The sequence below is a fragment of the Patagioenas fasciata genome, chromosome 1 (genome assembly GCF_037038585.1).
Source record: "Patagioenas fasciata isolate bPatFas1 chromosome 1, bPatFas1.hap1, whole genome shotgun sequence".
Classification (NCBI taxonomy): Eukaryota; Metazoa; Chordata; class Aves; order Columbiformes; family Columbidae; genus Patagioenas; species Patagioenas fasciata.
Genome location: NC_092520.1, coordinates 84,234,858 through 84,250,674, shown reverse-complemented (window position 1 = coordinate 84,250,674; position 15,817 = coordinate 84,234,858). Strand labels below are relative to the sequence as shown.

Here is a 15,817-nt window from a genome sequence, read left to right as displayed (position 1 = left end):
TCTTTCAGTCATCCTTAATATTCAAAATTTACCATTACTACATGCATCAGTATTTCTCTAAAACAGTTTAGGACTAAAAAATTGGAAATACTAATAATACTACTATTAAAAACATGTGTATACAAGTCAGAAAGAAAGCACAGTCCTTATGACAGCATCCCACAAAACCCTTCAGCTTTTGATCAAGTAAGTGCAGGTATGCCAGACTTAGGTATGCTGCTGCTTTGTTGCAGAGGAATCAACAATGTCTGTTGCAAAATGCTTCAGTACAGAGCAGAACATTACCAGATGTACGGATAGAAAATACTTTGATTACACTGCCAAAAGCAATAAAGACCAGTATCACTTTGCTTATAAGGTGATTGCAGGCTTTAAAGAAAAAACAAAGCCTTGAAGAGAACTAGAGAAAAGCACTTCCATGAGGACATAAAAACATCTGACATTTTTCAGATTATTTATAATGCAGGTTTAAAAGGAAAGGACCAGTTTCTCAGCAGCTGATGGTTAGTAACCCATTCCACACTGATTTCAGTGAAAATATTTCTGAAGAGTGTTATTCAATGCAATAAAAGAGTAAAAATCTGATCCACAATCTGTCTTCCCTTGCTGTGGAACAAAATGCAATTGGTGTCTGAGCACCATCAATTCTGACTGAAATCAATGAGAGCTGAAGTAGCTCAGAGTTTTACAGTATTGGGCCCTACAGAACACACTTCAGACACAGGGTTCAGCATTACATAATTACTCTCTTAAGATTTCAAATGAGCATGCTTACTTTATTTTCATATTGGATGACAGATTATTTTGCCACTTTAAAAGTCTCCTTGTCAGTTAACATCTATGAGTCACCAACAATTTTCTGTATTCCTCTGGTTTTGATAAATGCTAGCAGTATTCTTGTTGGAATCTATACCTTTGGGATTTTCCACTTCTGAAGCCATCAGAAAACAGTATGAGAACCTGCTTTCATCTGTTGTACACCGGTATTAATCTGTTTCTCAGTACAAAATATTCCCAAGTCAGAAAAATTAAACCAGACTTTTAAAAAACTCCACAGCGTAGCCAAATTAATCATCAAGAAAAATGGCAACATTACCTGCAGTGTGAGTACCATCATAATTAAACAGAACTGAGTATAACAAGCATTAGAAATAAATTAACATGTTAAAAAGATACATGTCACATATACTGATCTTTGCAATTGCTTCTCATAAAGGGAAACTCCTTCCCTGATAAGTATCTGCTAAAAATGAAATCAAACGGAAAAAAACACACCTATTTCATAAGGACAGCAAAGCCTTGTTTATTGGGAAGCTTTACAAATCAGTCTTGTGCGCAAAACCTAATTAGTGTGACTCACAGTTCCATTAATTATCGTTCTTAAACATGTCATTTACTTAAGAATGTTGCAATGACAAGTTAACTGTTACTGGCAAATACAGTTATGGTTTTATGCCAGTGCTTTCCATTCTGTGAACACACTGTCTACCTATTTTACCACCTAATAGCTTAAATGAGTCATTGGTGAATTTAGAAGTTCATTGCTTTCTGGTTTCTCTTCTGATTGAAGAATTTCAAAAATATTTCTTATTTTAAAAGAAAGGCTACTTAGGAAACAGACTAGTTGAAAAGAACTAGGGTGTATCAGAGTTTTAAGACAGATATGATAGATTCACTTTTTCTAATCAGATGAAGAATGATGAAAACTTGTGTGGAAATTAGTATCCTGATCAAACTCACAAGCTGATGTCAAACATCAAAACGGCAGCTTGTCAGAAGGCTCAAAGAAAAACATATGTTCTCAAAAGAAAGGTACATACAAGCGACAGCATTGGCTTCGTTTCTTTCTTAGCAAAGTAAGGTGAAATTCACCATGCAAATAACAGCAGTCACTCTGCTTTCCTCACAGCATTACAATTACTTGCTCTCAAAGACTGCAATACAAGATAGCAACCAGGAATCATCAGCCTGAAGAGCACTACTTGCCCACACAATGAAATCTAAGTCAGCCCTGGACTCAAGAAATGCCTGGTGCATACCTGCTTAGGTTCAAGGCTCTGCCCAGTAGAATCATGTCTTCAGTGACATGAGTGTGCAATAGGAAGGTATGTGTAAAAAAAACCCAGAATAGCTCACAGCTCTCCAGTCAACATGTTTTGGAATTCTTGGGCCATAACCTATCCTTAAACCCTATTTTGGACATCCCACATCCAGACATAGATTAGAACTCTGAAAAGCACCCCAGCCCCACAATCAAAAGACTTATGTGTACAGGGCCCCTCACTCCTACTGAGTGTCTGTGAGAGAAAGGCTCCTTATCAGTTCTTCCAAGAAAATTTATGGACTCTCTTGAAAACTACTTGACCTTGCCTTGAAATTGCTTTTGCATCAGAGAATGCAGTTAGGAAAAAAAGTGAAGTAACATGCAGTGCCCCTCATTCTCTCATCATGTATTGTAAGTGTAGGAGGTAAGTGGGTTTGGTAGTTCTCAAAATTGGACAGACTACAAGTATAAACTCACAAACAAGAGCAGCAGAGGCTTCTGTTTAAGGCATATGAACCTCATGTTTTAATGAGGTTGTGCTGTTCATTTGTATGCCAGAAAAGGGAATTACAATTTTACTGTTTCTAGTCCTGTAGGACTTTTTGGTCATTGCTTTTGCTGCAGGGCACACCTATCTTATACTAATGGCAAGGCACATGTTATGTTACCCAGAGCTCCCTATTGGCAGCTGCTCAGAAACATGCTATCAAAGGGACTCTGTAGATTTGCCCACTTGAGCTCTCTGCCTAGAAGGATCTTAAAATAATGAATTTGCAGATTTCTACCCAATAAACCTGTGTTGGATCGAGACTTAATTCCATTTTTCTGGCCTTGCATTTTCTAAATTTAGTTGTACACAACATTCATCTGAAAACGTTTTTTTTTGGTCATGAGTCTCATGCCACTAAATATCAGGGATCATTATCACCAAAAGACCTTGTAGAGTGGAACTTTCAAATTCAAGTAGTCATACCCAAATCAATGCACAAGATCGCTATTTCAGTAATACTAAGGTATTAATCCTTAGCCTCTAATGGAGCAGAAAGTAGCTATATTTTGCCAATAGGGAACCAAAAAAAGATAGAAAAGCCACACTCGGAGATCTAGAAGTCAAGCAATAATTGTCACCATTAATTTTGAAACCTTACTCCTAAAATGAATGTGTGTTGACAGACAATCAAAAGTTAAATAATGTATTTAAGTTGATATTCATCACCTTGCTATCTGTGAAATACAATCAATTCACACAATTGTTTCCATAAAAGCTGTTGGAAATAGAAAAGGAGTTAGACTTCATGTCAAGGGGAGTTACTGACTCCAGTTCCAACTCTTTTTCACATATGTTCCCACAGATTATACAGGTAGGACCTGAACTGGATTTTCAGTGAAAGAGATAGGCTCCTAACCTCTCTCAGTGGCATGAGGGGGTTTGAGCAGAGCCACAAATGCTAAGCGAAAAAGCCTCTTTCCAGTGAGGACCTAATGTAACATCATGGTTCAGTGGATGCAGAGGAAAGTACGGGGAAGCTTTTAGAAGGGTGTTCATGGCTGCTACTGCTTGTTAGCAGGCCATCAAGCTACAGGAGCACTAGCAAGGTGAAGGCAGACAGCAGGTAATCTGACTGCTGACTGCGAGCCGACAGTGGAAAAAGGAGGAGCATTCAACACTTGGTCTGGAGGCTGCTCTTTAGCCGAGGCACAGATGTAGTCTTTAAGAGTGGCAGAATAGTGTTGTACAAGATTGGCTCAAAACACTGCCAAGCCCTGTCTGATCAAGATTTTCTACTCGCGTCCCCTTCTTTCTTGAATTGATGACACATTCTTCTTGCTAAGGCAAAAGACATTCATCCAATTTACTCTCACTGCCAGTTTGGCCCTAAGCACTTTTACTTTCCATTTCCAAAGAAATGAGAAATGGTTCTGTTTGGTTTAGTGGGCTTATGTGAAAGATAGATCTGACCTATTGAAAATATTTGACTCGTTTGGTAAAAACACAACCGATATTCTGAAATGACTGAGCACAATTCCGACAACAATAGCTGCAGTTGATAAAAATGTAAAGGCTTTTGTTTCAAACTTGACAAAGGCTGACAGAAAAATTAAAGGACAAAGTGATAATGATGGATGGCCCTTGCTGTATTTTGATGGAGAATGAAAGAAATTTTAAGTGGTAAACTGAACTGAGTGATGACCTACCTGGGAAACAATCTCACTACTCTGTGCAAAATTTAATCAGTCCATGGTATGTAGTACTAAATAATTTAGCAAGGTTTAAAATTCAAAGGGAGCTAGATTTAGCCTTATTCCATGAAAATGGGATTGAACAAAAGGATCATTCAGCTTGAATATCATGTGCCAATAGCTCCTTACCACTTTGAATGATCATGAAGGCTCATGGACATGAGGTCAAGGGGTTCTTCTTACTAATTGATTCAAATTTATGAAACTCTGAAATGGCAATTATGTGCTTGACATTTTGTCTAGAAAATCAGATGTAATTTAAAAATATTGAAACCCGTTTAACAAAAGCTCCATGTAGACCTAGATCTGTAATTAAAACCACTAGAGTCTTCCAGTGCATGAGCTCATAATGCAAGATATACAGAGGGGTTAAAGCAACTAGGCAACCTAGAAAGAAAAGAAAATAAATTCACATAGTCCCATGATTCCAAGATGTTTCATGGACGTGATGATATTAAATGTTAGAAGATGTGGGACAGCTCACTAAAGTTTGATTAAACATACTTTGGTTGCACAGCCAGGATAAAGGGAAAAAAATCAAGAGCTATTAAGATTTTCATCTCATTGCTCTTTTTACCTAAGTTAGAAACTGGGAAGCACACTAGTTCTCTCTTCTTGTAGAAAGTTTGGTAGTTTGGTGTGGGGTTTTGTCCTATTTTGAACTTGATAGGTTTCAGTAGCAAATGAAGGATGAAGTAGTACAAAATTACAGCAAGAAGAGAAAATGTCTCCCATTTTCAAAGAGAGCCAAGCAAAAAAAAAAATGGTATCCACACACTCCTGGCCCAAATTCTATGCTTAGAAACTTAACAATATAACTTGAAAGAAAAAAGCCCATGCCATTATTAGTACTTAGTATTGGCAGCATGATGTCATCCCAAATCACTTAAAAGTTCTTCCTTTAGAATGACGACCTGATATCACACCATGACACATTTTACAACACATGCTCTGACCAGAATTGCTCATGGAAAAATAAAAGATGTGATAAATATGAAAAAAAAAAGGTGTACTAGCAAGTTATTTCTGATTATGCCATCTCATTTGACATTGAAATATGAAGAAAAGGTTAACTGCCCTTAACTGTCTTGAAACAACTCCTCTGCTGAATATCTCATTCATTTTGTGCACCAGAGAAACAGCAGGGCTCACAAAGACCACAGGTATGTGAAGGCTTGATTTTCCACCAGGTCAGGCTCAGAGGAACTTTGTGAGCTGTCAGGGAACAAGAAGCTGTGGCTCTCATGCAGGTGTGACAAAAAAGAAGTGGTGGGAAGGAAGTGTCTCAATGTAGTAGGAAGGACATTAATGTTTATAAATGTATAAAGGGTGAGTGCCACGAGGATGGAGCCAGGCTCTTCTCAGTGGCAAACAATGATAGGACAAGGGGTAATGGGATCAAGTTGGAACACAAGAGGTTCCACTTAAATTTGAGAAAGAACTTCTTCTCAGTGAGGGTGACAGAGCACTGGAACAGGCTGCCCAGGGAGGTTGTGGAGTCTCCTTCCCTGGAGACATTCAAAGCCCGCCCGGACACATTCCTGTGCGACCTCTCCTAGGCGTTCCTGTTCCAGCAGGGGGATTGGACTAGATGATCTTTTGAGGTCCCTTCCAATCCCAAACATACTGTGATACTGTGACATGGTAAAGGAGAACGAGTTTTCAGGGCTGAGAGCTGTCACTTCCCTCCACACTCAGGTGCGGCTGCCCAGGCTCAGGACAGCTCTCACATGGTGCTGTGGGTCCCAAGGTCAGGCAGACAGCAAGATATATTTAGATAAAATCCATCTCTACCACATTCTGTGGGGACTGACAAGCAGAGCATGCTCAGCAGGGGCAGCTCCCATCCTTCCTCTTGAACCTCTCCCCATAGACAGAACATAATTTGATATTTAGTGGGCACTGGGTCTATGTACATGTATTTTATAAGGCTCATGAGTACTTGCTAAAATTCAAAGACTAGCAGTAAACACAGAAAAAAAGGAAGGGCACTTTTTTTGGTTTTTTTTTTTTTCTGGGTAGGAAAACGTGACCTTTCTCCACAGTATAGATGTTGCCACAAATATGGCTTTGTCACCTGGAGACCAGTCTGTTGCACACGCAGTTCGAGTTGCACATGGGGACCACATGAAATTTGATTCAAGGTTTTCACAGGAAAGCAACTAACATGAACATTTAAACATTGCACTAGTGGCTGATAACTTTCAAAATGCAGGGTTTGACCTTTGAAGCCCTCACTGTTTACTTTAGGGATCATTTTGCTCCCCACACTACTTCGCTGAATTTGTGATCAGCAAAAGCACTCTCATGGCAGCTCCCTTGAAACAGAAAGAGAAGTTTGCAATGAAGGTTCTGAGATGCTGGAACACACTCCCATTTCACTGTCCATCAGACTCATTGTTTGTCACCAGTCTAGCCAATTATAAAGCTCACCATTCTCGCTCTCAGTGAAGCAGAAGAATAAAAGGTGGTATAATGTGGTATCTCACAATACATTTGCCTATTGCTGTTCAGTTTTGGTGGGGCACATTATATGAATTGCAACATTTTTACTGGAGAAAACAAATAGGTTGTAATGCGATATTTCTTAATTTCTAATTGTGCTAAAACCAGGCAACATACAGAGAACAGAAAAGGATAAAATTCATAAGATAATAACTTGTCCTGATGATTAGATATTGAAGATTATCTTAGTACACTGAAAACCTAAATTATCAAGAAGGCAAATTCCTTAATACTGAATAATCTGTTTTCAGGTGCTCTAAGTTCTACTTTATTAATTGTTATTAGTGTACAATGTACCTCCAAGGACAAATCAAAACAAGTATTCAAGAGAAAGATTAATATTCCATGTTCTGGAGTTATATGAATACAATATGTAATTCAGATTACTAAAAAATATGGTGTAAGACCTATTTTTCCCAAAGCTACTATAAGTTTTGCTAGGAGGTAAAAAAGCCCTTTTCCATTTAATAGTAGTAATACTAATAAAGCCTATTATTTTATTTAAGGGACTCATTCTATGCTGTACAAAAGCCCATCTTTATAATTGATGTAGTTACAAATACTACAATGAGCAAATCACTGAAGCTTATGCAACTTGCCTGAAAGAAATTAAGTGAAATTTGCAGAGTATGCAAAAGGCTAAGAAAGAGAATTTAGTAATTCAACATTTTAAATAAAAAGGTAATGTTTTAGAGCATTGTTTGAGATTACAGTGTCAAATGAAGTAGCTTTTCCTATAAAAAGGCATCAATACATGCCGATCGTGTTCACAACTCAACATTAACAAATATATGTGCAATAAAGAATGGATCTCTGCCCTGAGTTTCTGTAAGACCTTTATTTAGACAGTGCAGACCAAATATTAAGGAAAAGGAGCTAGCATTAATCCCATCTCACAGCTGGAGAAACGAACAAAGAAGTATTAAGTAAAATGTCTGATTTTTACAGATATATGAGCCTGACAGGGTTGTTCAGAACAGAACTCCTGAGTCCTGTTTTAGCCCTATACTAAAAAACCAAAACAATTAGAACCAGAAAAGAAAACAAAGCCTCTTAAAATGATATTTAAAAAGCAATTGTTCTTATAGTTGAAGTGCCAATTTCACTGCATTCAAGACAAAATGTTACCATAAAAGCCATCAAACGTCTTGTATGAGTAAAGCCAGCATGATTTGCCCCAGAAACACAGCCTTCTATCACTATTAATATGGTGCTGTAAGCTCATTGCCACTGCTTAAAAATCGTGTTAAGGCTGTGATGTTAATTTTTATTCTTTTAAAGGTAACAGACAAGTCATATTTCCTTGTTTCTCCAAGCCATAAAATAGGAATATTCAGAATCAAATGAAATAAAGTACAAGCAGCTGGCCCTTGAAAGCCTACGTACAATACAAATTCAGACACCAGCAGCCTTGAACAAATATGACAACTTTCTCAGAATGATACTTGGCTCTGTGCAAAAAAATTCAGAAAGCTCAGCCAGCAGTGCACTAGGAAGAGGAACAAGGCCAAGGAGATATTTCTAAAATTTCCCTATTAGAGACACAAATGCTGAAACTAAATGGAGGTAAACAGATTGCTGATCTCTATTTAATTATGGTAGCTACTTTCATTTCTCTGAGAAATTCAGCAGAAATCACTGACATTGCTTAAACAAGTCTAAACTCACTGCAATAATTTTAAGGTTCATAAAAGAGATAGAGAATATTATTTATTTTAAATTACTTTGTTTCAAACTAAAACCAAAGGGATCCAACACTAATCTGAAATGCTTTATCACAGTGGCATAGCTGTATCCCATTGAAAATCACCTTGGGCAAGTTAATGGCATCTTTGCAACCTAAAACATAGTCTATTGCACTTCTTTGCACTGTCTTTGACTAATACACTTTGTTCTCATTTTCTTATCACCATAGTACATCACCTGAGAAACCAAGGCCCTATATTTCTAGCTCTCAATCTTTTATGCTCTGTCTTTTTTTGCTCAAGAGAGTTGCAGTTAAATCCCCCCCCTGACTTTTTGGCTTTATATAACACACTACTATGGGTGGCAGGACACATGCAATATAGTCAAGATTTAATTTGATTAAAATTATCCAGCTTCCCTTCAGGCAGGCACACATTTACTTACACATTTACCTTAACTACCAAGGCATCCAGCAGGATGGTTCACCAAAGGATTATCACAGTATCTGTTATAAAGAATCCTCGGTCATATCTCCTAAATTATTTTATACAAAATGATATACAAAGCTGTGCAAAGACATTTCAGTTTCTGCCTGTGAATGATGAAAGCCATCCAGAGCTCTCCTCAATCAAACAGCAAACTAGCACGTCAGCACCTCACCCGTCTACCACTACGCCCTGCCTCCTACCCATCAAGCATTAGGAAACCCACAGAAAATACAAAAAACAGAAACAACAGAAGGAAAAACAAATCCAGTAGTGCAATGACCCACAGTAATACCTCAAGTTTACCCACTCCTACAGTTTTGCCCTGTCAAACTTTTTTCTTTCCTTCTTCCTCTCCTTTGTTTTCTTTCTTTCTTCACTTGCCATGAGGATTAACATGGGTTGTTTCAACTGACAGGCAAGAAGTTTCCAAGTAAAAGCAATATTTTTCTTCAAGGACATATTTAGTGAGTAAACAAGCTGTGTAGATGTCAGTGAAGCAAAAGTAAAGAAAATGCATGTCAGAGTGCAAAGCAGATAAAGAATAAAGAAATAAAAACTTTAATTATTCTCTCTCCAGGGCTTCTAAGAAAAGAAAAGTAATCCTGACTGAAAATTGTTTGGACCACTCTTCGCACAAATGACACATCACCTTGCACCACAACATGAACTCCATCAGTTGCAGCAGATATCTGGAGACCTCTTCACAGGCACCTGCCAGGTAAGTTTCTTCAGAAGGGTTTACAGGAGGAATCACAGCCCTGTGAAAGAAGTCAAGGTGTTGTGGGACTTCCGCATATAGTAGTGGCTGTTCCCATTAACTTTACCACCAGCTTTGGTACATCCATAGTCATACTTGCTAGCAATGGTGGGGTATGTTTTGTTTGTTTGTGTTGTTGTTGTTTTGGTGTGTTTTTTTTTGTTTGTTTGGTTTGGTTGTTCTTTTTTTTTTTTTTTTTTGGGGGGGGGGGTTGGGTGGGTTTTTTAGTTTGGGTTTTTTTTTGTCTCCCTGCAACTGGGGAATAATTTTGAGACATACACTTGTTGTCCTCCTGGCTAGTTTTTGTTGTCTCTTCCCCTTCCCATGGCAATCATACAGAAAGATTGATGTAATGAGCGTTCTTCAAAGTTGTCAAAACAGTTCTGAATCCTAATGACAAAGTCCAAATAATTCACAATAAGGCATAGCAAGACAGAGGAAGATCTAATACAGAAAGATTATTATATGATTTAGCAATAAAAAAAATGTGACTTTAATTACAAATCAAAGAGAATTTTATCATATTGGGTCAAGAATTCAAGCAGTAGAAGACAGAAAAAAAACCAGTTTGTTATTGCAGCTTAGAGGTTTCCACTTTGGAGGAGGGGCTAAAGATGCTTTGGGTCTCTCCTCAAATGTAGACTGAATCTATGTTGTGAAGAAAGATGTTATGGAGATTTTTAAATTTTGTTCAGGGAAAATTCAAATTTTTGTAATTTTTATCTGTTTTTTAGTTAGAAGAATATGGAAAACAAGGGAGAGGAAAACCTTATTTACTGTAAGTAAAATACTAATGGAATGCTGTACGAAGTATTTTATTGAATATTTTTTCCTTCATACAATATAGACACTCAAACTAAGATAAACTCCAGAAAAAGTTCACAAGTCATTAATTATTAAAATTACAAATAGCAGAACCAGAACACTCAGAACTAATAAATATTAACATCAAATTATTGATGTTAGAAATGTTAACGTTTTGAGATGATAAAATTTTGACGTGTCTACTTTTCTTTGAGCTTCTATGCTCATCTTAGCATGTGATCAGACTTCTCTAAGAATTTTTACAGAACCTTTCCCTATCCCTTTCAGACTCAGGATACTGTAATCTCACCAAAGCATTTATATCTATCTCCATTCACTCAGAACCTATGATTTTTGTTACTTTCCCAAGGTTTGTAATCTCCATTGGAACAAAACATTATACTGATGTAGCACGAGGCTACTAGCATTATTAGCCGACATTTTAAACAGTATCACTGTATAGTGTATCATTTTTCTTTCTTGAATTGAGTGAAAAACTGAGCAAGCTATCCTCAAAAGAAAGGTAAGTTATAAAAGCACCATATGAGAAAGATAAAGGACACCCTTATCTCCATTCCACGTAGCACCTAATGGTCAAGAAAGATTTCAATTAAGCAAATTATTAAATCACTTTAACAATTCATTTATTGTTTGGGTTTTGTGAATAATAAATTATCTATATGCAAAAATAAGATCACTAGCAACTGTTTGACTATAACTTTGTCATCAGTTTGAAGTGAAATTTTTCTGTTGACAGTTATATTTTCTTAATTAAGATTTTTAAGTCTCAGCCAAAAAAGCTCAATTGAAGTAAAGTTCAAGAATGTTAGAAGTATAAGCAATAGCAAGGCTTGAAGTCCAGAAAAATCTGAGAGCAAGCTCTGCTACTACAGCAAATCAGTGATAATTAATTCAACAGCATTATTTTAGAAATACACATCACTAATGATCAGTTAAAAGTTCTTTTCAAAAAGCAACAGCAATTTATACAGTATATCTAGTTCAAGAAGTACTTTACTGTGGATGCTTTACCCCTATGCAAACATCTGAAATATTAACTTCATGCAATTATTGCATGTGGAAACAAAAACTCGTTATAATTCAAAACTAACATGCAATCTTTTCCTTTTCAGAAATAACATACAGAATCCAAATCAAGAACTATCACATCAGTCAATTTTATCTGTACACAGAAAATCGAATATTTTCAAGTGGTGTGTGCTATTAAAGACACTATCCAAGTCTACATTTTTTTTTAAAGAAGTATGACATCTAGTCAAATAAGAATGAGCTATACATGCTAGAATATGTGGTTAAAGATTGGACCCGGAGAGAGCTTTTGCTGCATCCACGAGGAGAAGAGAAGAAAAACAAAACAAAACAAACAAAAACAAAAAGGAAACAACAACAACAAACACACACAGAAACAAGCAAACAAGCAAAAATAAACCAACCAAACAAAAAAGCCCACCAACAAAACAATGCAGGACACATCCAGATTTAATTCAACTGAAATACTCTGAATTCAATAATTCAAATGACTACTCCACTGTGGAAAATAAATTAATTAAAATCTTCTATATGTCATCTAACAAAATTTATTTAGAAGTTTTCTTTCATCAAAAGTAGTATTTTAATGTAAAAATGTAGAAGTGTCAAACAGATTCCCCAAAAGTGTTACTGTGGTTTGGAATGTTATTTTCTTGACCTTTACAAAATAATTTTGAGCTTATCTGAAAAAAAAAAAAGCGTATTATTTTTCCAAAGTCACCATAAATGAAGAAATATCAGTTCATACAGCTCAGCTATAGACCCCACTATTCATGTATTTATCAACAAAAAACAACTTCAAAGCATCTGCCTTGCAAGCATTCAGGGATGATAGCTGGACAACTCATCCACAAAATTAAGCCAACAATTCCATCATAAGTTTATTGACAGTCTTCTTATACCTAAAAAAAGTCAACTAAACGCTATTCTTCTTTAGTCCAGTACAATGATTTCTTAATTCATCTGATTGTGCACCATCCATCTGCATTGTGCTTTAAGGTCTGGGCCACCTCTTTTAGTGCAACCAAGTCATCTAGAGAAGTCAACTTCAATGTCATGACAATGATTGAATACCTTAATGTCACTTCAGAATGTTGATGCAAATCAAAATATTTCAACACAATTAGAAGGGCAGAAACTCCACTCCTTCACACCTCAACTTTTGCAAGAAAACCATCCTCTGCTGTCGATTTCAAATATATGAAGATGAAAAAAAAGAAAAAAAAATTTTCTGAGTAAGTTACTACTAATAAATTACTACTAACAAGTTATTCTGTTTGTTTGTTTGTATGTGTGCGTCTTGAGTATTTGTGTATGTAGACATGCATAGCAGGGAAGGGGGAGGCAGAAAAAGAAAAAAAGACATGGTTTGGGAGGATGGAAACGTTTGAGAAGGAAAAAGTATTCAAGAGCATTCTTTAATTTATTTATTTTTCAGCTGAAGGCTTGGGTTTATCTGTCTGCAAGTTGTCTTCTGTACTTTTTAAGGTTATTTTTGCTTTTTAAAAGATGGAAATATGCCTGTTGCTGTTTAGTGGTGGGCCAGCAGCTAAATAGCAAAACAATTGCTCACTCACCTTTCTTTCTCTGGAGGGAAGGGAAAGAGGAGGATAGACTTCTGGGTTGAAACAGAAGCAGATTTATTAAATAATAGTAAAAGTAAAACGATACAAAGCAAATAGCCACTAGAAATCGCGCTTGCAGCAATGAACGCCAGAAAACGGTGACTGTGAGCACAGTGAGTTCAGTGAAGATGTGGAGATGAACAGCTGGGCACAAGGAAGGTAGTGGAACCAGGCTCTGGAAGCAGAACAGGAGCAGAAACCCCTCAGGGACAGCAGATATTGAAGAAAGAGTGCTATTTCCAGAAACTTCCCACTTAAATATAGAACATGACGTTCACAGTATAGAATACTTCTGTTGATCAGCTGAAGTCAGCTGTCCTGGACCTGCTCCTCCAAGCACTGTACACCTGCTTACTTGCAAAACTTGAGAAACTGAGGGATGATCTTTGCTTCTCTGTCAATAAATATCAACATCAGTGAGTTCTTACATCCTTTCATGCTAAGTCTCAAACACTGGAAAATTACTGGAAGAAAACTTTTACTCTGTCCCAAGGTGCTATCTTGTTATTCTTGAACTACATTCAAAACAAAGGACAATGTTAGCTATCAACAAGAAAATTAGTTAGAGCCATGGAAAATGACACTGGTTCAGCCAAACCAACGTAGGACTCAAAAGTGAGACACCCACTTTCTTTTAATTCAAACTGAGATATAAAACCAAAACAAAATGCAAAACTAGATAGCATAGGTATTCACATGTACAGAATTTCAAATTAAATCCTAAGCAGTTTTCTGAGACTTATGTTCTTGATATGCCTTGATTGTTGTAAGGGCAAGGTTGTGGGGTTTTTTTACTAAAAACACACACTTTTGTAGCCATGCATGTTATTGTTGTTATATTACACAATGATCTGGTCAATTCTCTTTTCCCAAAGCCCAAGCTTTGTTCAGTCAAAGGGTAGGATTTTCCCATAGGCAAGGAAAGTCTTTTCTCTGAGATTTGTCTGTAAATGAGACATGTCAAGTCAGGAACTATAAAGGAGAAAACTTCAGAAATTGTCCAGCTACCTCAACATCTAGGGTGTTATCACCAAAACAGAGAGCAACTAGATAACTGATGAGCATGCTCTTTCACATGGATGCTGCTTCCTTTCCTTCCCACCTCCCCCCACCCCTTTAATAAATATATTTTGTGTGTTTTTTGAGATACGTTTAATAAATGTTTATAAGGTGTCCAAAAGCAGTGCATAAGATTTATCAGAAGCCTGTAGTGAAATTATTTGCAAACTAGGAGATCTATTGTCTATCCAATAAGCTCAGTTTTCACAGAAAACAGAAAAATAAAAAAAAAGGCACCTCCTCAGTTTTAACTCAGGTTGCCATTCTACTCAGTTTTCAACTTCATAGAGTGAGGGAAGCACACAACCGAGTTACAGAAATAAAAGAGAGGTCCCCTTATGAAAACATCACAATAGAAATGAGATTTAATAAAAATGTGATAGTGGGCAAATGAACAGACAAAGATAAAGGAACCTAGAACAGATAGAAGTAATGAAGTTTGTTTCGTTTCAGATGTGGTTTGGATGCCACAGAGTTTCTACTAAATTAAAATGAAACTTATATAGAAGTAAAAGTGCATGGTGCTGGTATTATGGGTGACCACAGGACACAAACTTCTATAAATGTATTTGGAGGCAGAAGTTAATAGACTAAGGTGTCTGGTGCTCTTGGCATAGCACTATCTTTGGCATAGTGTTGTTCCAGATATGGAGAACAGTCAGTCATAGAGATTTACTACTAGACAAAAAATGAAGAAAAATGTAGAAGAGAGGTCATGAAAGAAGGAGAGTGGATGTAAGGGACAGAAATCCAGGAAATGTAGAGTCTAAGGTCATAATTAGGGAGAAACTGAGAGCAAGGTGGAAATACTTGAGAAGCTATTGAAGGGAAGCAGCAGCGATTTTAACTGCAAAGTAGCGATCAGACTGAAAAATGGTAAAATGAAGGTGGAAATGAGAACATTATTGAGATAACAACAGCTGTGGGACTTAGAAGAGGATACAAGTCAAAGGCCTAAGTGGGAGAATTTATAACAGAAGATGTACTGGGATTTGAAAGAAACTGTCAGCGATGGTAAGAGGAATAAGGCAACGCCATCAGAATGCAAATATGAACCCCCATCATAGTCAGATTTTCCATTCTTATAGCACAAACAGCAAAAGAGGCCAAATAGATTGTAAAGTTGGGAAGTGAAGAGATCAGGCAGCAGGCTTAAACAAACAAAAGAGAATACTTTTCCTTCAAAGCACATAATTCAATTCAGAAACTTGTTGCCACAAGTTATTGTGAAAGCAAAGACGATAAATGTTTTGAAATGGGACTGGACAAGCAGTGGAAGATAAATACATTATAATCCAAAGGAAAGGTGCAGTGGGACCTTTGGTCTTACACATTGTAGGAGATCTTCTGTTTGAAAGTACATTTCAAAATATTAACGAGGATGTAACTTGATCTCTTAGTTGCCTTTATTTGCAATAAAATAGCTTGTTCAAGAAAAAAATACAAAATAACTGAGAGACTGAAGTGAAGGGAATATGTCATGCCAGTTTTTATTCTCTAGAGGTACTATGTTACTGGCTTAAACACTTTCTACTGTATGTCTGATTGTAAGAAATGC

General features: G+C 36.7%; 1 protein-coding gene across 5 annotated transcripts in view; it reads right to left on the bottom strand.

The window, feature by feature from the left end:
- Nucleotides 1-15,817, bottom strand: part of CADM2 (cell adhesion molecule 2) — a 679,639-nt gene that overhangs the window by 54,194 nt on the left and 609,628 nt on the right. The window lies entirely within an intron of this gene.